The 25,856-nt window shown below is 43.4% G+C and overlaps 1 protein-coding gene and 1 pseudogene across 1 annotated transcript in view; both read left to right on the top strand.

Moving 5' to 3' along the window:
• Lamc1 (laminin subunit gamma 1) overlaps positions 1-25,856 on the top strand; it is a 121,140-nt gene that overhangs the window by 34,693 nt on the left and 60,591 nt on the right. The window lies entirely within an intron of this gene.
• LOC116911768 lies at positions 326-2,488 on the top strand (annotated as a pseudogene).

Here is a 25,856-nt window from a genome sequence, read left to right as displayed (position 1 = left end):
TGATTGTGTAATCGAAATGATTCACATGCACTAAGAAGAGAAACTTTGCTGTAATAGTGTGAAAAGAGGTCTATTGTACACCGGATGTGGTGACAGAATACTCAGTCGAGTGCTATAAAAGCAGATGTGAGTTCAGGAGAGCTGGGACTTGGCTTGTGACAATTAAAGAGACAAGAGCAGACTCATTTGACAAAATTCAACAAGAGCAGACCCATTTGGGACAGCCACCACAAAACTCAACAAGCGCAGACCCATTTGGGGCAGCCACCACAAAATTCAACAAGAGCAGACCCATTTGGGACAGCCACCACAAAACTCAACAAGATGTTCCTATATACTCTCCTTATAGCTCAGCTTCCTGGCATTTTGCTGTGGTTGACAGTGATTATTGGGGAAGAGTATTTATGTTTCTTTTTCTTCTTTTCTTTTTAAAATTTTATCTTTTAATGACGATATCTGCTTAGTTTTGTCTGAGATATTCCCGAAGGGCTCATTTCCTTGGCTTACGAAAAATGTCAAGACACATTCATCAGAAATTACCCTTTTCTGTGAGTTTCCACATTGAGAAAGAAATGATAGTTCCTGTAGCCTCTGCTGCAGGCTGCCCTCAGCCAGCAGCTCCTTACCACTTAGGCTTTGCTTCGTCGGGCTGGATGAGGTGGCTGACGGGATGGCTGCGAGCAGGGAACGGACTGCCAAGGGCTCCTTGCATTTGGCTTCTGCTTCTCCATGGGTCCGGCCAGCCGCGTCCCTGTGCCGTGAGTGTTTCCACCACTCCCAGGAGACAGCATTCAGAGTTCTTGGATAAGTTGGCCTTGTAAGAGCTGGTGATAATTTAATTCCATCTCTAGGTTTTATGTAGGCACAACAAGAACCATGAGCAGCTTTATTAAAGCAGAGTTTGACTGCCTTATTCTCGACGAAGACTTTACTGCTAAGGACATTCTGGACCAAAAGTTCAATAAAGTTTCTTCCTCTGACGATAAGGATGCTTTCTATGTTGTGATCCCTGGAGACATTCTAAAGAAGTATCTGAGGTGGCTAAAAGCTCTTCCCTGTGTTACTCCCTTTTAAGCAGCCAAGTGTAAGGACAGCAGAGCCATAGTGAGTACCCTAGTGCCATTGGGACAGCATTTGACTGTGCAAGCAAGACTGAATGCAGTTGGAGCAGGGGCTTGGGGTGCCTCCAGAGAGGATTATCTATGCAAATCCTTGTAAACAAGTGTCTCAATCAAGTCCGCTGCTAGTAATGGAGTCCACGTTATGACTTTTGACAGTGACATTGAAAATGAAAGTCTCCAGAGCACATCCAAAGGCAAAGTTTGGTTTTTGCTGATTGTCACTGAAGCTTTCAAAGCAGTTTGTCGCCTCAGGGTTAAGTTTGGTACCACCTTCAAAACCAGCAGGCTTCTCTTGAAATGGGCAAAAGAGCTAAATATTGACGTCACTGGTGTCAGCGTCCATGTGGGCAGTGAGTGGATGGATCCTGAGACCTTGGTGCTGGCAGTGTCATATGCCTGCTGTGTCTTTGACATGGGAACAGAAGTTGGTTTCAACATGTATGTGCTTGATATTGGTGGTGGCTCTCCTGGACCTGAACCTACAAAGCTTAAATTTGAAGGGAACACAGCATAATCCACCCAGCTGTGGACGAGGACTTGCCATCAGCCTCTGGAGTGAAAACCATAGCTGAGCCAGGCAGATACTATGTCGTGTCAGCTTTCACACTTGCAGTCAATGTCATTGCCAAATAAACTGTGTGGAAGGACCAGCCTGGCCCTGACGATGAAGATGAATCAATGAACAAACCTTCATGTATTACGTGAATGTGATGGAGTGTATGCATCATTTAACTGCATTCCTTATGGTCATGCACATATGAAGGCCTTGCTATAGAAGAGACCCAACTCAGATGAGAAGTATTACCCAGCCAGCATCTGGGGAACCAACATGTGATAGCCTTCATCGGATTGCCGGGCACTGTAACCTGCCTGAAATGCTGTGTGAGAACATGGGTGCCTTCACCGTTGCTGCTGCTTCTACTTTCAATGGGTTCCAGAGGCAAAACATGTACTATGGAGTGTCACGGCCAATGTGTCAACTCAGGAAGCAGATCCAGAGTCATGGCTTCCCGCAGGAAGTGGAGGAGCAGGATGTTGGCACTCTGCCCATGTCTTGTGCCCAGGAGAGTGTGATGGACCGTCACCCTGCAGCCTGTGCTTCTGCTAGTATCAATGTGAAGATGCCATTCTTATGGCTTTTGCCTGCAAGTTTCGCTTGAATTCAGGCATTTGGGGGGACCATTTAACTTAATCACTGCTGGTTTGGAATATCTTTGTAAGAGTAGGGTTGGCACCAATGCTGTATGGAAGGCTAGGAGATGGGGGTCACACTTGCTGTGTTCCTATGGAAACTCTTGAATATTTTAATTGGATTTTTATTCACTTCTCAGACATGATACTAACGAGCGCCCCTCAGTTGCTGGTGAAGCATTTGTAACTTTCACATTGGCAGAATGGGCCAAAAGCTTATGTTGTGAGCCATTTTGAAAATAAAATATCTTGAAATAATTGGAAAAAAAAAGAAAAATAAATGATTATAAATGTAGTCTCCGTTGTCCTCTACTGTTGTGGTAAATACAGGTCGCCAAGAAGGGAAGGGGAATGAGTGGGTGGTTGGTCTCACTGATGTAATTTGTACTGAATGTGCTATTCTCGCCAACATACTGACATTTGTACTGAGTGGTCAGTCACAGCACCTGGTAAATTGCAGCAGCAACTCCACTGAGGAACTTTAGGCTTTGGGAAATCAATGTCGTACGGTGCATCGCTGGAAAGAGGCAGGAAAGAAAAGCTGCTTCTGTTTTCTCGTGGATCAGTTAGTTGCCCACCCGTTTGTAGGCCCTGTTTACTGTATACATTGTATACAGCAGTTCTCACTGCTAACAAAATCCTTCAGCAAATACAGCAGGCATGCATTAAGACATACCATATGAGTACTGTTCACGTCCATACATGTGCACTGAAATCCAGATTGGGAGCTCTGTTTCAACCTTCAGTTGGCTTCATCTTGAAACTTTGTGCGTTATTTGCAAAATAAAAAGTTAGATGTCACATCGCAAAAAAAAACAAAAAACAAAAAACAAAAACTATATTGGCTTTCACTTCCCATCATCATTTGTTGTCAGAATATGCTAAAAGTTAGACTGTGGATCTCAAGTTAGGTCTTAGCTTAGTAATGTGCGCGTGATATGCATGCATGCATGCATGCATGTATGTATCTGCACTGGCATGTGTGGGGGTAAGTGTGAGTGCCCTGACGCCTGAGGTTGATGTCAGGGGTCCTCCACCATTGCTCTCTACATTATTTTTTGAGATACACTTTCTCACCGGAACCAGAGCTCACCAGTATGGCTAGTCTAGATAACCAACTTGTTTCCAGGATCCTCTGTCTCCTCCTTCCAAGTGCTGGGATTATAGATGTGCCACCGTACCCACCTGGCATTTCCCATGGGTCTGGTGATCTGAATGCTGGTTTTCACATCTATACAGCGAATTCTTTAACCACTGATCTATTTCCCCAGTCCCCAGTATTTTGAATAGTTGCCAACTTAAGGGCAATATTTATTCATACTTACCTAGAAAACTTGGAAGAATAACTAGTAAGTTTTGTTTGTTAATTTGTTTTTAAACATTGTAAAGGATGTATGTGTGCATGTATGTGTGTGAGTATGTATGTCTACCATGTGGGTAGACATCAGAAGAGGACCTCAGGTCCTCTGAAAGCAGAGGTGTGTGTGGTTGTGAGCTGTCACGTGGACGCCGAGAAGCAAACCTGGCGCTTGTGTAAGAGCAGTAAGTGCCCTTAACCACTGAGCCACCCCTCCAGCTCCAGGAGATTTTGTTTCAGATTAAATCACTGTAGGTCTCTTGAGAAAGCAGGCAAAGAATTGGTGAATGTCTCTACATCTGGCTCCAATATCCGTTGTATGGCAAATAGTGTTTTAGTGCGCCTGCCTTTTTGAAATGTTCTTGGTCATTAAAAGAGAAAACTAGCTATGGACTTTCCACTGAGTTTCAGAATAGTCGACTCAGTTTGTTTCACAGGTTGAGCCCAAAGCCTTTTCTCCAGTCCTTAGTGTGGTAAGACTGGAGCTTGTTAGGCAAGTAGGCAAGTTCATGCGTATGTTTCATTTCAGAGACAGCTAATTCATAGACTTCAGCAACCAAAGCGGTTTAAAAACCCAAGCCTCATCAGAAATACCAAAATCAGCACATTTCCACAGAGCAAATAACAAACTCTTAAGCATGAAGAAGAGCGGGAGGTCTTTTTTTTTCCTGAGTAGAGACGTCCAGGAAGGCGAGCGCTTGGAAGATGGCTTTGTGAGGCTCACCATGGGTCAGAATCTACTCAAAAGATGCTAACGTCTGGCGTTTATGCTCGCAGAGCACACATCAGCGGTTGTTTTTAGTAGGGGCTGTGCCACTCCACGGCTATCCTAACATTGCTTCAGCCAGTACATTGCAGTATCTTGTAAATCTTCCGTATATTGTTTCTGCAGAAGCACATTACAAAAAAAAAAAAAAAAAAACAAAAAAAACAAACAAACAAAAAAAAAAAAAACAAGCAAGGCAGAAGCAGGTATATCTGTTTCATCAAGGCGACCGAATCATTATAAAGGGTTTAGTCAATTTTAGACATCAAACGAATTCATCAAAACACCCTGCTCTTGCTGGGACTCTTCCCAGGGTGGTGATGGGAGATAATGCTATTAATTTTATTCCCATAATAGGTTTACTTGTCATGCTTGATGCAGGTGCCCAGCCCCCCGCCCCCACTCCACTTTGGGTTTGCCTCTCACACAGCTCTTTTCCATGATGTAGAAATCTACTTTGAATGACGAGTACTTAAGACTTTATTGTCAGGTTTCAAGTATGAAGACATGGCCCGAAAATTGAAATTAGTGTTAAGGTATCTATCTAAAACTATCTGGGCAAACTTTGCTCTTGCAGGGTTGAGCCTTTAACTGTGATGGGTGTGTTTTTTGGGCGAGCAGGTGTGTCTGGGTTTCCCCTGGCATTTGAGTGTGGCACGCTGGGCAGCTAATAGTATCTGTGCTTATAAAATGTTACACATCTTGACACATCTCAAACTTAATTCCGAGGAAGACAAAGCAGAAAATAGCCTCCCCCAGTTAAATGCACAAGTTCAAATACACCACAGAGGTGAAACGGGTTTGCTCAATGTCTGCAAAACACAGATTAACTTGTCCGTGCAAGTTGGTGCATTGATGCTAAGTTTTTAATATGTAATACATTAAGTATGGGTATTAGAGTTCTCCGGGGCAACAGGAGCAAAAGAGGATAGAAGAGAGGGAGGGAGGAGCAATTTTTAAAAATAGAATTGGTGGCTTGCAAGCCTTTAATTGTAGGGCAGGCCAGGCAGATAGACAATTACCTGAAGCGTTGATTTTGTAATCTCCAGTCTAAAGACTAGAAAGCTGGTCTGAATTTCTGGGTTGCATCTGGAGGCATTAATTCATTTTCCATTTTCATAACAAGTACCTCAGGCAAAGGACTTAGAGAGACACTTTACTTTGGCCCTACTACTTTAGGCCTGAAGCAGAGCATTATGGTAGGGAAGTAAAAGAAAGGAAAAGACCAGGATCCCACAATCTCCTTCAACAATGGCCCCTGTCTCCCCCCATGACACCACGATGGCCTCTGTAGAAATACCCATCAACTTTCTATAGCACAAAGCTAGGGACCAAACAGTCAATGCACATGCCTCTAGGAATACTCCAAGTCCAGGCTACAGCAAGGCAGAATGCCTCCTGGAGCCTTGCTTGGCCTGTGTTCCAAGGCCTTGCCTGATTGTGTGAGACCCACCTGAACCTGTTACGGAGGGTCATCTGCCTTGTTCAGTTGACCGATGTAACTGTATCAGAAAGCACACCACACCAGCACGGAGACTGGTGTTTTACTGAAGAGTTGGACATCATACTCTAGCCAGGATGACGCGAGAGTAACCACTCATCCCACAGATATTGATAGGTTTCAACGACAGGTTTGAGGCTTTGAAATATGCTGAAAATTAAGTTCGGTTCAATGTCCTCGGGAGCACATTGCTCCAAGGAGAGTGCAGTGTGTATGCAGTTTATTCTGAAACATCGCATGGTCTTCAAAGGCCGAGGATTTGGAGCCGGGCGATTTCTCATTCAAATGTCATCTCTGCAACTTGGCAGCATTAATCCTTTGAGTCTTTGTTTCCACATTCATGAGCTGATATCAGGCTACTTTGGTAATTAAACGAAAGAATGCTTCTACGATTCTGGAATACAGTGGCAGTCGCCATAGTGATTGTAACCGCATTTTTATATCATGTTTCAAGTTTCAACTTCCTTTCTGTCCTGAGTGCTCTTGAAGACTCTTGGTATGGTTTCTGGGGGAAATGGAATAAAAACATAGTATTTAGTTTTAACGTTTTGTTTAAAGAATACTTGGAAAATGAGAGTCATAGATGACTTTGTACGTTCTATAGACCACTATTACCTGGAGGGTTCAGCGAAGGTTAGCGTAGACCGTCAGCCACACAGCTTAGGACGGAAAGGTTGGTTTATTATGCTTTAGTCATTGACGTGCAAGTTTCTGAAGTTGGGGATCACGGTTACATACATTTAAGGGCATAAGCTTCATGACCCGTTTTGATCTTTGTGTTTGCATTTTGAGTGTTTCATGGTGACTGGCTCTGCTATTTTGCTTAGAAATAGAAAAAAATAATCTTTGGTTTGTAAGATTTTAAAATTCTGTTGAGTTTTTTGCATAGTATATTTTTATTTCTTATTTTGATGAAATAAATCATCTCGGCGGAGGTGCTGGTGGAGAGATGTGTTAGCAGTTAAGAGCACAGGTATTTCTTCCAGAGGACCCTGGTTCCATTCCCAATGCCCACAGCCATCTCTCTGGCCTTGACAGACACTGCAGAGAGGAGGTACCTGCATGCAAAAAGTGTTCTTTTCCACGTTAAAAATAATCCACGTTAAACATCATTAAACAACTTTCTTTTTTGAGATAGGGTCTCCTCGGATTGCTCTGTAGCTATGGCTGGTGTTGAATGCTGATCCTCTCGTGTCCATCTTCTAGGTGGACCGTATGCGTGTGCCACCATGCCTGGTTACTGGTACACATCAAAGCATCCACTGTAATGAAGAATATGCCTCCTAAAGTTGGCCCCACTGCTGCAGGATGCATGTCATGCCCTTGTTGCTTTAGCTTTCTGGTTAGTATCAGATTTAGGTCTTGGGAGCATCATTATAAGGAGGGCCTTAGAAAACCCATTATGGGAAGGTGACATGGGCATTGCTGTGATTGACTGCTTTATGGCTGTTGCCATAGTGAGAGATAAATCTCCCTGCAAGTGGGGTCACAGCATCTATGTATCCGAGCCTCCCCTACTTGATGGGAAGATGGGCTTAGGGTTTAGTTAGGAACTTGCTGATACAAAATATTTGATAATACTCAGTAGCACACTGAAACGGAATCTCCTTTTAGAAGGGGCTTGGCTACAACCTTGTTGCCCAAGGTGATGCAACATTTAATGTCTTAGCTTTCTTTGCCTGTGTGTTTTCTGTAAGGACAAAAGAGACCCTTGATACCATTGTCCCACTTGCAGCTTTTTAAGTGGGCTAAAGTGCAAGCTTATTACTTTCAGGTCAGTACAAGCAGTGGCCTGGGATATTACAGTCAAAGCAGGAAACGGCGTTCTTGTGTGATGTACAGGCAAAGGGAAGTAGATACAGACCTTGAGGTGGACATGGAGGAAATGGACCAGAAAGGTGGAGAAGGCCGAACTCACCAGGTTGTCTGGAAGGGTTGATGGCAGCTACTCACTCTTAAGGCGATCTAGCTGTCCCTTGTCCTCACAGCCACTCTGAAGTAGAAATTATTAAGTTATGGCACGTCTCCAGTTCAGTAACCCACATTCTTGACAGTGAATGTGCCTCAGAGTCCTGATTTTAGATTTTAAGAAAGGTGATGTGTGTGCCTCTCCTCCCTCCTCCTGCAGCAGTGCTGGGGCAGGCATCCCATAATTGAGTGCATGACTAATTCTGCCGTGAGGTGCAGAAAATCCCATACTTTTGTGGGGCGACTATAAATAGCTTCGTGTCAGTTCAGGTCAGGTTTTGCTGCAGATGAGCTTCCTCCTGCCCGATTCCTCCGCTGCTTACTTAAAACAAAAACAAAACAAAACAAAACGACCTTGCCTGACAAACAGGCTTTTAATTTCAGATTTGAGGATAAGAGCTTACAGACTAGCAGTTCTATTTTGACAGTTAAGGTGGATGCATGGAACGATAATTCCTCAAGTTTCCTGAGTCTTATAAACATTTTAGTTTTATCTTCACTGATGCATATGTGATGTCTATGCACTCGAGTGCTGGTGGGTCGGAGTCCACTCGTGTCACTGTGGACCTGGAGCTAAGGTTGTGGAAATTCAGCTCTTAGGCAATGGCGCCACGTGCTGCTCCTAACCACTAAGCTGGCCCTCGGTCCTCCAGTTTCCCAGCTTTCCTTGAGTCTGTATAAGTAAACTTTGTGCCACCTGTTGGTCTGGTGTCTCTGGAATAAGAGATAACTACAGATGGCATTCACCCCCCCACCTTCTGTTACCTCAAGGTCTGATTTATTAATTTCAGAAAAAAAAGCTCTCCCAACCCCCATCCCCAGGTGCTTTGAATTAAATGTATGGCCCCGTGCGTCCCTAGCCTTCACCTTCTAGTTTCCCACCTAAATCCATGGACATTGTCAGTTAGTATTAGTATAGTGTGAAATGTCAGCATTATGAATGAAATTAGATCTGTAGTTAATTGTTCTTACAACACTTCCTGTGTATTGTCACCGTTCCACACACTTCCAAATGTTCTCTGTCACTTACATACAGTTTCAGCCCACAAGAGTATTTTATTAGTATTATTTTTAATACTAATATACTAATCTATATTTTAGTACCCTTAATGCTAATTAATATAATTAGTACTAATTATAAATATTAGTATTATTTTTTTCCCTGCTTATGATTTCTTAATTTTGTCCCTGTCACAAAATGTAAAAATAGTACGGTAAACCGGAAACAGATTTACTGGTTTATAATATATAAACAACTCTGTGTATTTTATCCCTGTTTTTCAGGGTTCAGAACATAGCTGCTACCATTTTCCTTGGGCATTAACTGGAATATATTTAACTGTGACTTGTGTTTGTTTGAAGGGGCGAATTGAGAAAACCCAGGAAAGGCGGCTCTTGGTGCCAGGCCAGAAATGCTGAGAGCCTTACAGCCCAGCTGCCTGGGTTCAAGTCACATTTCTCTGTTCACTGTGTACTGCTCTGCACAGTAGGCATGTGTGCACTACTCTTGGCTTGAAATGATATTTTTAAGTGTGGCAGTTTGTAGCATAAATTCTAAATGGGAGATACCATGATTGGAAATGTGAGGTGGCGTTAATTTTGGAGTTGAGAGAAAAGAGCCCCCTACAGGATGTTGAGCAAGGACTGAGATAATAACTGTTTTGCTCAGAAATGATGTGATCTGGGTCTTGAGACTTTTATCTCTCTAGACCATGGTTTCCTTTAGTCCTCATGTGTGACCCCATGAGCATGTGACCTTGCTGTCCAGGGTGTTTGAGATAACATCCAGGTAATGCGATGTGCTTACGAATGTTGACATCCCTCAGCAATTAGAAATTTAACTTTGAACATGTAAATGATAGTAGTAAATCCGGTTATGAAAGACTGAGTATAGGGAATGACCTGGCGGTTAAGTGGGCAGTGGGGGTACATGCCTTTAATCCTAGCACTCTGAGCTCTGTGAGTTTGAGGCCAGCCTGATCTCAGAGCGAGTTCCAGGACATCCAAGGCTACACAAAGAAACTCTGTCTAAAAAAAAACAAACAACAACAACAAAAACAATCCAAAATTCAGCTGGTTTTAGTGACCTCTGTCTTTAATCAGAGTAGAGGCAGGTAGCACTCTGTGAGTTCAAGGTCAACCTTGCTTATATAGTGAATTCCAGGATAACCAGGTCTATATATAGAGAACCTACATCAACCCCTCCCTCTTAAATTTAAATCAAAGCTGAACATTGACTGGTCCATATACTTTATTTTATTTAATTTATTTTAAAATTTAATAACATTTTCACATTGCAAACTATACTGTTACAAGATTTCATGTTGTGTCAGCTTCTGAAGGACTCTGATTTTAAGCTTACTGTTACAATTTTGTTGTCGTTGTTGTTGTTTTTGGAGACAGTGTTTCTCTGTGTAGCAGACCTGGTTGTCCTGGAACTCATTTTGTAGACCAGGCTGGTCTTGAACTCACAGAGAGACCCACCTGCTCCCCAAGTGCTAGGATTGCAGGCATGTGCCACCACTATCTAGCTAGGACTCTTTTGTTTTTGTTTTTTTAAATTGTCCATATAAGCCTTTTAACTTGTGTTTTTTGCTGCATTCACAGAAAAGCCTAGTCGGAAACAGTAAGTTCTGTGGACTAGGGATGTAACTCGTTGGTAGCATGCTTGTTTCTCATGCACCAAGCCCTGGGATTCAATCCCTAGAACCACACAAACTGGTGTCTCAGTCACTTTTCTGTGTGTGATAAGACACTGTGACCAAGGCAACTTACAGAAGAAAGCAAGCAAATAGTGCTTATGGTTCCAGAAGGCAGAGGTGCCTGAATGCGAAGTAAAGGTGAAGTAAAGGTGCGGCAGCGAGAGCTCAGGTCTCCACTGGAAGCAGGAGGCAGAAAGCACACTGGGGAAGTCTTTTGAAACCTTGGTCTGCCCCTAGTGACATACCCTGTCCTATAAAACCACGCCTCCCAGTCCTTCCCAAACAGTTCTACTGAGGACCAAATATTCAAACATATGAGCCAATGGGGGCCATTCTCATTCAAACCACCACAGCTGGATATGGTGGTGTATGCTTTGCTCTTGATGATGGAAGCAGAAGGGTCAGAAGTTCAAGGTCATCTTTGGGAATTTATGGTCAGCCTGGGATAGATAAGACTCTTATAACAATGACAACAACAACAGCCCCAAACTGAAGAATTTTATTGTCTGCTGTGCTAATGAATGTTGGAAGTAAGAACAAGGTAAGAAAATATACATTTTCCTTCCTGTCCTACTATTTCGGGTAATGAGAGATTCAGCAAAAGTGAATTTTACTTACTTTTACATAGTTAGTGTTTTATACCCTTTGGAGGGCATCTTTCTTTACTTACTTTTACATAGTGTTTTATACCCTTTGGAGGGCATCTTTCTTTTGTTGTTTCAAAGAGATTTGTGGAGGGAGAGAGAGAGAAAGAGAGAGAGAGAGAGAGAGAGAGAGAGAGAGAGAGAGAGAGAGAGAGAGAGAGACTGAGAGACTGACTATAGGAATGTGGATATGTATCTCTCTGCTACCTAGAAAGCCTGGAGAGTTAATGGGTGCCCACTGTTGGAGAGTGCCTCCTTTTAAAGGTGTTCGCAGTCTAACTGCTGTGAAAGTCAGGAAAATGCAGATAGGCACCGAGTTTAGAACCCAGGCAGTCACCCCGCTAAGTCACGATTGCCTGTCAGTAGCAGCTGCTGTGAGTCTGAGAGCTGAGAGCCCCCAGCAGTACCGTGGTCCATGGAGGGTCCCCTTTGCCAATCTTGGTCTACTTTCTAGAGATCCTGACTTTGCTTTCAGAAGACTTTTCTAGGTGCCACCATCAGTGGTCATAGAAGGTGAAGTAAAACGAGGTAGGGAAATTGTTCAGTTAGACTTACTTCATGGACCAAGGTACTAATCCCAGAAGAGAATGCCCATTGAGTCAGCCCAAGCAGTTTGGGATGGCTCGTGCCCGGCACATGGTAGAAGCTTTGCAGAGTTCGTAAGTAATCAAGAGTGACTGAGCGTGTGAGTGGGAGAATGAGTATTCTGCATTACAGAGTTAGGGACGAAGGAGAATTGGCCAGTGTTTACGCCTCGTGTTATGCAGTCTGTCTGTCCCTCCCTGAGTCCTTTGGAAAACTGGAGGATTCTGAATAAGGGAATGAGATGAGCAGACTTTTGTTTCTAATTGCTATAGGTAGGTGGAGAAGTAATTAGGAAGAACTTACTCACCGGAAGTGGTGAGGAGAAAGGAGCTAACTGTTCTTTGAGATAGTAATTTGACTCTGTTTATGATGTAACATTTTTTTTTTTAAAGATTTATTTATTCATTTATTTATATAAGTACACTGTAGCTGTCTTCAGACACACCAGAAGAGGGCATCAGATCTCTTTACAGATGGTTGTGAGCCACCATGTGGTTGCTGGGAATTGAACTCAGGACCTCTGGAAGAGCAATCGGTGCTCTTAACCACTGAGCCATCTCTCCAGCCCATGATGTAACATTTTTATAAACTACAAAGGTGGAAGGTTTTTTATTTTCTGCTTGAATTCTGTGGGGTCTTTCTCAAAATCTTAAGTGGGAGTTTTCAGTGTCCCCTCTAATGGCATCTGCACAGATGTCTTCCATTAGTATGTAAAGAATTGTAGGACAGGTGGAAGAGTACCGGAGCGGTGGGTGGGGTAAGCCGAAAGAGAAGGAACCTTACAGATGCTGGCCTGCTGGAAGGTAAAGTGTGGGATCTGCTAATGTATTGCCCGAGGTGGTCCGAGGGTGTGTGGGAGACTTTCAGTTCTCTTTTCCTGTTTCACCACAGCCTGCCACCTGCTGTGGCGCTATACAAAGTAACAACAGTGTTAAAGATGGTCTGGTTAGGGTATCATGTTTTGTATGTCAGGAAGCAGGGTGCTTTTTTTTTTTTTTTTTTTCTGTTTTTGTTTTTGTCTTCTTTTGATTTGTCACAAAAGGTTGATCCCAAGCGATTTTGAAAATTGGTGTGTATTCATGTTGTGTGTGTGTGTGTGTGTGTGTGTGTGTGTGTGTGTGTGTGTGTGAGTGTGAATGTGGACATATGTGTGGAGGCCAGAGGGCAGCCTCTGGGTGTTGGTCCCCACCTTCCACCTTGTTGGAGACATAATCTCTTGTTTGTAGCAGTGCGCGCCAGGAGAGCTGGCCCGCCTGCTCCTGGGGATTCTGCTGTCTCTCCCTCCCATCTTCTTGTAGGAGTGCTGGGATTACAGACAGGAGCTCTCATGCCTGCCTCAGTGGGTCCTGGGGAACCAGACTCAAGCCCTCCCTTTACCCACTGAACGCCCCCCCCGCCCCCGCCCCCACCCCCAGGTCCATATGATCAGAACTTTGAACGATGACATTCCTGCTCTTACACAAGTCTGACGAGTGTTGAATCAACACTGACTTCTAGGCTGCTTCTTTCAAACGGTGACACTCAGGAAGGGGTCACCTTTCCCTTCATTCATTCATTGCACATTTGTACTTTTTGCCGTTGAGTTTGGTGCCTTAAAAGATGTCCCCGCGCCAGTATATTTTGAAAAGCATTAACTAGGCTCCCACAGACAGGAGGGATGTGTTCCCTCGGAAGAGAATGCACTTGGTAAGTAAGCTTTCTCAGACATGAGTTTAAGTACGAGAAACGAGTTTATATATTCAGCATGGCGTCCCTAGCCAGAAACAAACATAAAACGAGGCTACATACTGATAAGTTGCTGACAGTGTTATGACCAAAGGCTTATAGGCACGCTCTTGCATGTTTTCCCTAGGAACGGTGGTTCTGAATTCTTCAATTCATTGTGCTGTAGAAAGGAATTAGATGAGTGGGAAGCTTATTGGTTTTCGTTGAGATGTTGGTGATTGTGGGGAGAAAAAAAAAATTTTTTTTCTTTTCTTTTTTGTGAGGCCAGGTCTCACTGGAGCCTAGGCTGGCATTCCTGGCAATTCTGTGACCTCAACCTGCAAGATTAAGGGATGTAGACATTAGCTCCTAAGTCAAGCTAATGCTTAAAAAGAGGGGGGAGGATTTCTTTTTAATTCTGTGTAGTATGTGTGTGGGTGTGAGTGTGTCAGTGCCGATGCTCTCAGGGGCCAGAGGAGTTGGATCCTCCTGGAGCTAGAGTTATGGGAGGTGGTTAGATGCTCAACATGGGTGCTGGAACTGAACTTGTTCTCTGCAAGAGCAGTATGCACCCTTAACCACTGAGCAATCTGTCCAGCCCCCAGCTTATGCCTTTTAAAAATATAGAAAAATACTGGGTTTTGAAAAAAATAGTTTGTCTTGTAAATAAGGACAAATCATAATGCAAAAGTAATTTGACTTTCTGAACTTCTTGTGCATGAGTGTGGGGTGTACACACATGTTCAAGTATGCATGCCCGTGCTTGTGTGTATGTGTGGGGGTTAGAGAAGGGTGTCAGGTACTGGACTCTGTTACTACTCCTTTATTCCTTTAGAGACAGGCTCTTCCACTGAACCTGGAGCTAGTAGGCTGGTGGCCAGCAAGTCGGTGTCTGTGTCCTCTCATCCCCACCCCTGACAGTGCTTTTGTACAGGCACCAGTGCAGCCACACCTGGATTTTAAATGAGTGCCGGGGTCAGAACTCAGGTCCTCATCTTTGTGGAGTAAGAGCTCTTACCCAGTGAGCCATCTCTTTAGCCCTCTTGTATGTAGCTCTGCTGTTGATTAGTAATGTCTGATACTGTGATAGTGTGATCACGTGAGTTTCTGAGTGTAGATGAAATCTTGTCGTGGCTTGTTTCATAGGCTGAAGTAAGGTATGGAGGCATTTAATCCCAGTTCTTGCAGAGTCTGGAAAGAGTGCTTCGAGAGTCAACCTTCTTAGACGCCCTGAGTTACCAGTGGGCAGTCCCTCCTTGCAGGAGCTTTCAACATTGCATTCCTTTTGCAGAGACATTATAGGCATGGCTGTCTCCAGAGGGAAGCCTCCCTTGGAGCTGGGAGATGTGGAATGTTTGTTTCCACAGGACTTCTAAAACCGAGTGCTATGAAAGAACATCTTTGGGTAAATGAATGTCTTTTGAGTGGGGCAGATTAGAAGGCATCCATTGTAACGTCATCGCCTAGGGGTTTCTTGTAATAGAATCAAAATAGAAGTTTTCCTTTTCAAATTCACTTTAAGCCTTGACCTTCCTTTAGCTCACACATCTCCATTCAAGACTCTGAGAATCAAATACAGTTGAGAACTTAAGGCTGGGTTAATGCCAGATCAAAAGGACTGGTTACGTAGTTTAATCCAGAAGATGTTCGTTATGGAAAGACACAGAGGGTATGCACCTGCTTCATTTGCGTCAGCTCTCAGGGTTTCCCACGAGCTGGGTGTGATCCGATGTCTAACTGTGACTTATTTTGTCCAACTGTGACTCGCTTTGTGGACCTTACTTCTGAAAACATTACTAAATGTAAATCATCTTCCAAAATCATCTTAACCTATGCCATATACAAACTGTAGTACCGAGAGTGGACTCAATATTGCATGTACTGAGAAAATCTGTGATCTTTATCTTCAGTTACTGCCACAGGGTTTCAAATCCTATGGGATTTTCTGGTAGGAATACATTTATTATCTAAGCGAGAGGACTCATTATGGGATCCTGTGTAGCTTTAGTGTGGGCTCTGGACACCAGAGACTCTCAACTGCGTGACTGAGGTGGTCTTTGGCTAGCTTGACCTTTGAGGAGAGGAGCAGGAGGTGGGGACCATTCAGTCAAGGGTACTTAATGAAACCCTGATAAAAACCGACTCTTGAGGCCAGATGACAATTCCTGGTTGCTAGGAGACATTGATATCCCGGGAGGAAGATACTGCTGGTTCCTCGAAGAGATGGCACAGAGTTCCATAACTTCAACTCTGTTATACTTCGTCCTGCATCTTCTCATTTGGCTGTGGTGATGGCTGTTGTGATCTTTGTGTGTCCTTTATAACAACACCATATTAAAAAATCGGAGCCATCCAAGTTATTCTAGTGAGTTTCTGAACCTTTGGGGGGAATGTGAGAACTTTCAGTCAGAAGTGTAGGTGGCCTGGGGACTCCTGAAGAGAAGGCAGTGCTGTTAGACTAAGACTAAGCTTGAAGTCTCCTGCTCACTCCAGGATGCCTAGCTGAGGTGACTACGAAGTGAAGACTCACTCTTAGCTCATTTATTCTGTGGTATTCCTTTTTGATCGTTACCCCCTAACCAATCATAGGTATACAATAGTATCTTAATTGTTTTATAAATTTATCCCACTGGTTAAAAAGCCTGATCATCTTTTGTTTGATGACTGTAAATGTTTCTAATTCCTTTCCGTCTCTTCGGAGTTTTTGAGACAGTCCCATCTGTAGCTGAGGCTGACCTTGAACCCTCAACAATACTCATACCTCAACCTCCCAAGGGCTGGGATTATGGGCACCAACCACCACGCTCAGCTCAACTCCTGTTTTCTTAATTTGTTTTCTGCACTGGCTAGATCTTTAGAGTAACAACAAGAGTTAGATGTCAGTCTGGCATCATAGCACACACCTTTAATAGCACACCCCAGGAGGCTGGGGTGAGCAGTTCTCTTTCTTCAAAAGGCAGTGCTTTGGGATAGCCTGTGCTACATAGATCCTATCTCAAAAAACAAAACAAACAAAAAAAAAATTAGGTGTCCCTAACTTTTCATTTTAAAGGGAATTTCACCTTGCTATTATTAAATGCATGATCTTATTAAAGATTTGTTTTTATTGTTACTGTTATTGATAAATACCTTCTGTTAGATTTAGAATGTTTTCTTTGAAATCTTTGCTTTAATAAAGTAGGGTTTTTATTATTAAGTCATATTGAATGTGATAAAAATTCCCTTTTCTTAGCCTACCAGACTGATTATATATTCAGTTTACAAAGATGACAAATTCCATGTTTGTGAGAGTGCAAACCAACCATCCATTTCTAGAGATAGCCCGGCTTCGAAATGCATTATCTTTTGACATGTTCTGAGAGAGAACTTGGTTCTGTTTTTCATTATAGTCAACTAGATTTCTGAAAACAGAAATGATCTCAAAGAGCTAAGAAAATAGATGGGAATTTCTGGATATCAAAATCCCAAAAGACAAGAGCCACAAAAATAAGCCTTGCTACATTTTCCAATTTGAAGAACATTTTCTTAACTACAGAAGTTTTGACAGCCACAGAGAGCAAAGGGTTTGAAATACAGAGTTCAAGGCCTTTCCAAGGTAGGCAGTCCTGGTAAAGAGAGGGTAGAAACAACCAACGTTGCTTCATCTGTGCAGCCTAGGACAGTCAAGCCTTCATCTAGGAGTAAGGTTGAGCCAGTCTGGTTTTAACTCCCAGTGCAAGGTATCAAGAATTGAACATTCCTTTGGGAGAATATATTAGGTCTCAGATAATTAATATATATGTGTTTTAGCGTTTTAATTCAGTGTCAAACACATAAGGAAAGTGGGTTTGTAAGAGAGAAGTGGAACAATGAAATAAACTCAGCCGAACAATAGGCAAAAAGGAAGACTCAAATTTTAGGTATAAAAAACTATTAGACAGTTTCTGTAAACATAGCTTTGTTTAGTATGTTTAAGAAAAAAAATCAATGCACATAAAAATAATTTTTTTAAAAAGAAAAATTATGAAAATTACATTGCATAGTTGAAAGCAACTGAAAAATTACATAAATTAGAATGAACAAGCATGCAATTCCAGAACTGAAAATAAACTACTACTGTGTTTAATTTGCAAGGTTTTTATTTTTTCTAATCACAAGCAGCGTTGGCCTATAATTTTTTTATACTCCTATCTTTATCTGATTTGGGTCAGAGTTGTGCTGGCATTACTTAGAGCCTTGGAAAGGACTCTTTGTTTTCCTATTTTAATGGGAAATTTAATTAAAATTAGTTGTGTAGTTATTAAATCCAGACACATGTAGTATGAGTCATATGTGTTGCTGAATATTCTCGAGTGTACACACAGTTCTGCCGTTCGTGTGGCATTGTTTCTGTAGCTCTGAAGGCAGTAAGTCCAACACTTCTTAGGCTCTGAAGTTCCATGATCCCGTGGTTCAGGAAAGGCTGAAGTATTCTGAGTCTGGAATGACATTTGTGTGTGGGAATCAAGCAGTTTTGATGTCTACAGAGCGCGCCATTGAAGTTGATCGTGCAACCTGTGGTCTATGCTGGGCTCATCGATGGATAGCCACAAGGCGTGGTTTGCTCAGGCTGCCACAGTCTTCAGTGGCACTGTCAAGGCAAGAAGACGATGGTCCACAGGGACCCGAAGAGGAGGAAGGATATTTTCTGTATGGATGCAGTTGAACAGAAATCCTGAGCCGGGTCGTGGCTTTCCTCAAGGAGAGTGCCAGCCCTTATACAACCCCTTTGTTTGAACCATCCTCAGTCTTTAAGAGGAGACAGCATGTCCAGTCCTTGTTTTATCAAACTCCGCATCAAAACAGTCAGTCACTTATTTGCCTTCCATTTTCCTCGGCCATCTCCCACAGTTTATCCTGTGGATGTGTTTTCCAGTGTTGTGGGCCCAATCATTAGTATCTAGGCCTTGTTAAAATTGTACAGAAAATAACTCGACATTTGCAAAAATCACTTGTTTAAATGCAAAAAAAAAAAAAGTTCCTTTCTCTCACACACCTGTTAGCGTATGTGTTCCCCACCATGGAATTCCTGCTAGGAGAAAGTTCAGGGATGAAGGACATTTTCTAGCTCATGTTTCAGAAGGTCTTTGTGCAGTATTGTGGGGAAGACAAGGTGGGGGGGCGGGAAGGGGGAAATCGGGACTGGAACCAGCAAGCTGGGTGTAATCTCAAAGGCTCACCTAGTGATCTACTTTTGCAAGCTGGGCCCCGCCTCCTTAAGGCCACAGTCTCCTAAAATATCGCCACCCACTGGGGAACAAGTATTCTGAACATGAGCCTGCGGGGGACATTACAGGTTCAAACCAAGACGTATCCCAGCACGCATGTCCACTTTACCATTAATACCTCACCCTAAACATTTAAACAGAAAACTAGTTTTCTTCTGTGTCTAACTAGTTAAGGGAAGGGTATGGTGATTGTAGTTGTTACCAGGTAACTAATCTTTTCAGGACGACCTTTAAAGTCAAGGCAGTGCTTTGAGGGAAAGCACCGTTGTCATTAACGTCTGTACCTGGTGTAATTAAGAAGCTCTAGGGGAGCAGGGTGGCTTTTGTTGTCTAGAGTAGAAGAAAGGACTTTAACAATGAAAACAATCTCAAACCTAATTAGCCCCGCTTGTCTCTCATTACTGCAGACTCAGGGAACTGGGATGCTTTTGAAGTATTTGGCAGAATAATTATGCAGTATTTTCCTTTTGCACAGGGTTCTGGGTAGTCTCAGTCCTTTTGGCCAGAGGAGACTTGAGTAGGTGTTAGTGCTGACTTCGAAAGAAGCGGCTTTTGTGTTCCCGTCCTAAGCGCCCAGTTCCCTCAGTGATGCTTACACAATTCACTGCGGCTGTCTCTCTGGAACTGACTTGATCAGGGCAGTCAAGCTCTTAAGTTTGTTTAGTTGTAATATTGTATTTTTTTTTAACTTTAAAAGTTATGTTTTTTGTTTCCTTGTGTGAGTTTGCATCCTTTTTTTTTTCTTGATGGTATTGTAAATGATTACAGATAATGAGATGTTCAGCAAGATTATCCACAGCAAGAAGTGCGTCATATTTTTTTTGTTCTTGACTACTTACAGAACCTATGAGTTTTAGTCTGGCAGTGACGTGTTAAAGAGAGACATAGGAGACTGCTGGTTCTTTTTAAAGTTTAAAGATGGATTTACTTATATTTATATGTATGAGTGTTTTGTTTGCATGTATGTCTGAGCACCAAGTGCTTGCAGAGGCCAGAAGAGGGTGTTGGATCTCCTGGAACTGGAGTTATGTAAGCTGCTGGTTTTGGTGCTAGGAATCAAACCCCAGTCCTTTGAAAGAGCAGCAAATACTCTTAACCACTTGGCCATTTTTCTAGTTCTGAAACATAGTTTCTTAAAATGCACTGAAGCCTGAAAAGCTAAATTAATGAGACAGAGTAATTGGAGCCAGCGTAACAAACTTAAACCTCTAATGGATGAAGTAATTGCGACTTTTTTTTTTTTTTTTTTTTTTTTTTGGTCATGGTTTAAATGCAACATGAGATGGAAGGGGTTGGTGTAAAATGTATGTAAGAATAATCACAGGCTTTCGTAGTGTAGGCTGGTGACCGAGGAGCAGTGAGGAGCAGAATGCTAATCTCTGGCTCACTCTGGCAGAGAGGGTGCTCTAATTTTAGACTAGTATTCTGATTATTTTTAGAGGACCATTCTGAGGAGGGCAGCTTGCCACTGAATGTCCACCTTCTCTTGCCTGCGTTTCTCTGCAGATAAAGCAGCTTTCTGATCCCTGAGCTGATTTTCTGTGAGGACTTGCACTGTGCAGATACCTGCTGCTGTCTGCTTGACAGAAATAAACTTCATCAAAAGTTACCTGTCTCACGTCCTCTGCAAATATACTGTGGCTTCCAGTTTAGTGTTTTTCTGGGACCCCCCCCGGGGTGTGTGTGAAAGAGTGGGTCTCTGATTCCTGTGCCTTTTCCTGGGCTCTTTTCCTTCTGTTTGTTTGTTTTAGCCAGGCCCCGTGTGTTAGTTTCTGTTTTATCTTTTTATTTTATTTTATCCCTTAGAAGCCTGTTTTCTAATGAGAGAGAAAGGGAGTGGATGTGGAAAGGGAGGGGAGGTGGGGAAGGACTGAGAGAAGAGGCAGGGGAAACTGTCATCAGGTGGATCATGTGAGAAAAAAAAATGTTTCCAATAAAAAAACAAAAACAAAAGAATTATATAGGGAAAAAAGGTCACCTGTCCCTGTTTCGTGACCTCTCAGTCGGTTTGGTTGACTTTGGTTTGTACACCGAGAGTTCTCTAGACTCTAATCAGCTCCTGGCGGCCTGATGACAAGCCAGTCTCTAAATGTGAAAAGCCGTGTATCAGGTGACTTCATTTAAAATGACTGACCAGCACCACGGGGCTCTGCAAAATAGATTAGATGAAATTTTGTTAATAGAGAACTGACATTTTTGTACTACGATGTTCATGGCAGGCTATCTTGCCTGCATATCTCAGTGAGACATGTTGTCCCCTGAAAATATGGGCATTTTAAGGCTTTTTGTTTGTTGTTTTTTGTTCTTCCTATTATTCCCGCCAGATACTTGAGATACTGAGGTCCATCTTGTTGACTGTACCCGTGGTCACAGTTTGTCTGCTTCTGGGGAACTGTATATTTATGATGTACGCACATGGGAAATGGAGGCACAGATATTTGTTCGGCTTGCAGTGGGTGAGGCAAGATGGCGCCGGGCGGAGTGAGTTAGGGTAAGGTAGTTCACCTGGGTGTATAGAGGCAGCTTGATGTCTGTCTTCACTCCAGTGCCCGACCCCCGCTTTCCCTATGGAAACTAAGCTTTCTCTGTCCCCTCTCTTCTCCGGTGACTGAGGCTTTGGGGCATTTGGGGCATAGGACACACTGAACTCATCAGGTAGCGGGGCTTAGTCAAATCTGAGATTAGAAGTTTTGCTTGGATACCGGGGAGGCTTGAGACCCAGTGTAGGGGGATGCTGGAGCCGTGGGGCGGGAGAGCGTGGGTGGGTGGGAACGCACTCTCATACAGGCAAAGGGTAGAGGGGGGAGGGCAGATGTCCTAGCAAGGCTTGAGGCCCAGTGTAGGGGGATGCTGGAGCCCTGGGGCCGGAGAGCATGGGTGGGTGCGCACTCTCATACAGGTAAAGGGTGTCAGGGAGGGCGGATGAGGGCTGGGGGCTGGTGGAGAGGTAACTGGGAAGTGGGGTATCATGGGATGGGGGAGGGGAGGTTGGTGGAGGGGATAACCGGGAAGTGGGGTATCATTTGAGATGTAAACGAATGGAATGATTAATTTAAAAAAAAAAAAGAAAGAAATTTTGCTCTGTACTAGACGCAATAGTTAGTTACAGCAGAACTGTTATAGTTGGTAATGGTTTGGCCTTTTGTTTTCGTTTTTTGAAGCTGGAGATTTAAGCCAGGGCTTGTGTGTGTTAAATGTCTGCCCCTGCCCTATCCTTCAGCTAGGCTGCTGGTGTTCTTTGTACCGTTTTAAGTAGAGGAACTTCTGATGTCAGACATAATGGTAAGCCCCCCCTCCCTTTTTTTTTTTGGTATACAGTTGTTTGTCTTTAGGGATATAGATGAAGTGATCACGTCTGTTAGAATTTTCTACATTCTTAGGTTTTACGGAAATTTCTGTGTATTTCAGTTCTTTATATAGCTCAATACCCATAATCTGTAATTCGTATAGTTGACCCAGGCCATATCACACATATTTCCATGCATACACTCAGACATGGTACCCTTAAATATATGCATTAAAAATGTATTACTGAAAAGCTCTGTCCTGATGCACAGCTGATTCATAGGACAGAACAGTTGTTTTGAGACAGTCTCACCGTGTAGCCTTGGCTAGCCTGGAACTTGCTCAGTAGACCAGGCTAAGATCAAAGATGTGTGCCACCCCATCGGCCCCAGAGCAGTGCTTCCGTTTGTCCCTGTGTCTTCATTCAGTCTGTTCTTCCACAGAGCCTGGTTTTCCTTTCCCACGTGCCTGCCCTCCGTCCAGCATAGTCTGGTTTTTCTCTTTAACTTCTCCCTGAACATTTAAGAACTTGGGAGTGTTTGACTCTTAACGGATTCTTAGAAAGGTCGAGCACAGCCCTAAGTTGAAGTGGGCCAGGAAAACATAGCATGCCTGTATCTGTCTGTTTCATGCTAAACAAGGCCAGTGTGTATCGTATGGTAAGCTTAAAACTCTATTTCTATGGATGGCAGGCAGGCCAGCCCGGTGGGAGGGAGGGAGGGAGGGAGAGAGGCAGCTCTAGAGAAGGCTCCCTTGACTTATCGGGGTGCAATCACTGTGCAGTAATGCACTGCATGGCAGTGTTGCGATTCTAATCCTCCTACATGTTCAAGTCAATGGGGGCTTTGTTCCTCACTCGGAAGAATGCATGAGCCAAGTAGTAGTGGGAGGGCAGTGTAACTCCGCTGTTTTGCAGATGGGTGAATTTTCAAAATGATCCAGAGATTTACTTTTTCAAGCAAGAGACATGAGAACAGAAAACACATTTTTTTATGTTTCTGCTCTTTTTGGGGATGTGTGTGTGTGTGTGTATGTGTGTGTGTGTGTGTGTGTGTGTGTGTGTGTGTGTGTGTGTGTGTGTGTGTGTGTGTGTAGGCCAGAGTGCAACTTTAGATATTGTTCCTCAGGAGGTATCTACCTTGTTTTCTTTTTTCATGTGTGTGTATGGTACATACATGTGTGCAAGCACGTGTAGGCACACGCAGAGGCCGGAGGTGATGTAGGGATGTCTTCCCCAGTCACTTCACAGCTTTAGTGTTTGACACAAGGACTATTGGCAGACCTGTTGCTCACAGTTTCTGCTAGTCTAGATGGCCACCAAGCCCTTGGGCCTACCTGCCTCTACCTCCCGGGGCTGTCACACCTGACTCATTTTCCTATGGGCTCGAGGGATCTGAGCCCAGGTCCTCCTGCTTGCGAGCAAGCAGTTTAGCCACTGAGCCATCTCTCCTCCTTGTTTTTTGAGAGAGGCTTTCCCACTGGGACCTGAAGCTTGCTGACTACTCTAGGCTGGCTGGCCAGCAAGCCCCAGGCATCCGCCTGTGTCCACCTCCCTGGTGCTGGGACTTCAGGCATGTGACATCATGCCTCTTTGTGGAGGTGCTGGAGGTCTAGCTCAGACCTTCACACAGAGTTATTCCCCAGCCACATATGAAGAACTTACTCTAAAACATGACGGCTTGTCGCTTGTCCCTCGGGATCATATGCAGATGGAGATAGTGCTCTGTTTCGGAGGCCGGGTTGACCATTTGTGGGTATAGAAACCAAAAATTACATTTCCCTTATCCAAAGACCTAGAAGCTTCTGTTTGAAAACCTTGTGTTTAGTTATTGGGCAGATTTCTAACCTTTAAAGTAGAATTTCTGTTGTCTTTTGCAACTCACTCAATACAAGATTACAGACAGCTGGGTTCACAGGGCTTGACTGAACAGAAAATATCAGTGAAAGCATTGTAGAAGTTTAGTTAAGACTACAGAACAGAGCCCCATTGCACCCAGAACTCACTAATTTGTCTAGATTGGCTAACCAGTAAGCCCCAAGGATCTTCCTGTCCCCACCTCCCCATTGAGATAGTAGGTATACACCACCATGCCTGACTTTTTACACAAGCACTGGAGAGTGAACTTGGGTCTTCATTGCCTGTGTGCCAAGCATTTTACTGTGTGAGCTACCTCCCCGGCCCTAAGCTTTTCGGAATTGATAAATTTTCGTCAAAATTCATCCTTCCTTCCTTCCCTGCTTTTGTCCTATAATGAGTATCAAACACAAGTCCTTTCACATGCTAGGCATGTACTCCAGACTGAGCCGAATCCTCAGCCATTACCAATCACCTGGTACATGTTACTTTTCAAAATATGTTTGTAAGATGAATATTTCATTGAATTAACCAGGCTCAAACCACAGTCATCTAAATTTGCTGTTTTCTTCCTATACAAAACAGTAGACATGTAACTCAAAGGAGTGGCAGGCAGGGGCAAGACGAAATTTCTGATCCCAAAACCCACACCCTGTATCCTTCCGTGTGCATTGTCAAAGATTAAAAAACGCAACTTGTAAATACATCTCAGATCTTTAAAACGTTCCAGGAAGAATGGAGAATGGACCGTTGTGGTAAGCATCATCCATCCAGTCCTGGCTGTAGTAGAAATCTAAAGTACTGGGTGTCAGTTCTCCTCGACAAGTAGGGACCTCACGTGCTGCCACCCTGAAGGCTTGTCACAGGGTCATTGCTGAGGGAATCTGGAACCAGAGTCACAGGAATGTAAAAGATTGATTCATGCAGGGTTAGAGCACAGGCTGCCGTGCTCATGAATAGAGTCTTGGCAGTTTAGCTTTGGGGGAGAGATTATTTTCTTTGATGCTGTTTAAAGACTGTCATACACAAAGGTTTTAGGATTTTTTGTTTTGTTGTTTGTTTGTTTGTTTGTTTAATGTGGTCTTGTTTTTAAAAGGAGTTTTGGAAAGGCACTAAGCTTTATGTTTATGTACAGACAATATCTCGCTATAGAGTCCTACCCTGAGCAAATGTGATATATGAATCAGCCCACCAAGAGCACCTGGTTTGTGCCAAGGACAGTGCCTTGGAGATTGCCAAATACCATTTTTAAATCATGGGTTTCAGTTCATGTTACCCAATTCAGTGATCTGTAGGCCAGCATTTTTTAACCAATGCAATAGGAATAGAGTAATAGCAGATTGCATCATAAGACGGCATTTTTAAAACTAAGCTTGAGTTCTCTGTCTGTCCATCCATCCATCCATCCATCCATCCATCCATCTGTCATTGTCCCCCTCTGTCTGTGTATGCGTGTGTGTATGCGTGTGTGTTAAGGCTACAATATGTAGTGTCTTTTCTCCTATGCATTATTGCCAGAAAAAACTTTTTAAAAATGTACCAAAAAAGCTTCAAGCTCTTGCCTTTTAATTAACTTTTCTAGAGCAAGAACACTTGCCTAGACAGGTAAGTACTCAAGTAGTGATTGACATGAGTTGGGCAGTAAGGGACAACACCGATGGAAAGCGTCTTGGAGACAGGCTTTATGTGCTCTGAACCTGGCAGGACAAGTAGTATTTGAAGAGAGTGGTTTATGGGTAATCATGAGGGGGAGACTGCAGAAGGAGTCAGTGCACCTTGGAGAGTTGTAGGATATGGCTTGGGGACAGACAATGAAGCACAACTCATCAGACGTTGGGATGTTTGCAGTAACTTGCCTGGAGAGTTTGCATTACATCAGGTGACCTGCTTGGTTAGATATGGTGGGCTCTGGAATACTTTCCTTCCCCACC

Source organism: Rattus rattus, chromosome 10 (assembly GCF_011064425.1).
Source record: "Rattus rattus isolate New Zealand chromosome 10, Rrattus_CSIRO_v1, whole genome shotgun sequence".
NCBI classification, from domain to species: Eukaryota; Metazoa; Chordata; class Mammalia; order Rodentia; family Muridae; genus Rattus; species Rattus rattus.
Note: the sequence above shows the minus strand (reverse complement) of the source record. Positions and strands in the feature narration are given on the sequence as shown.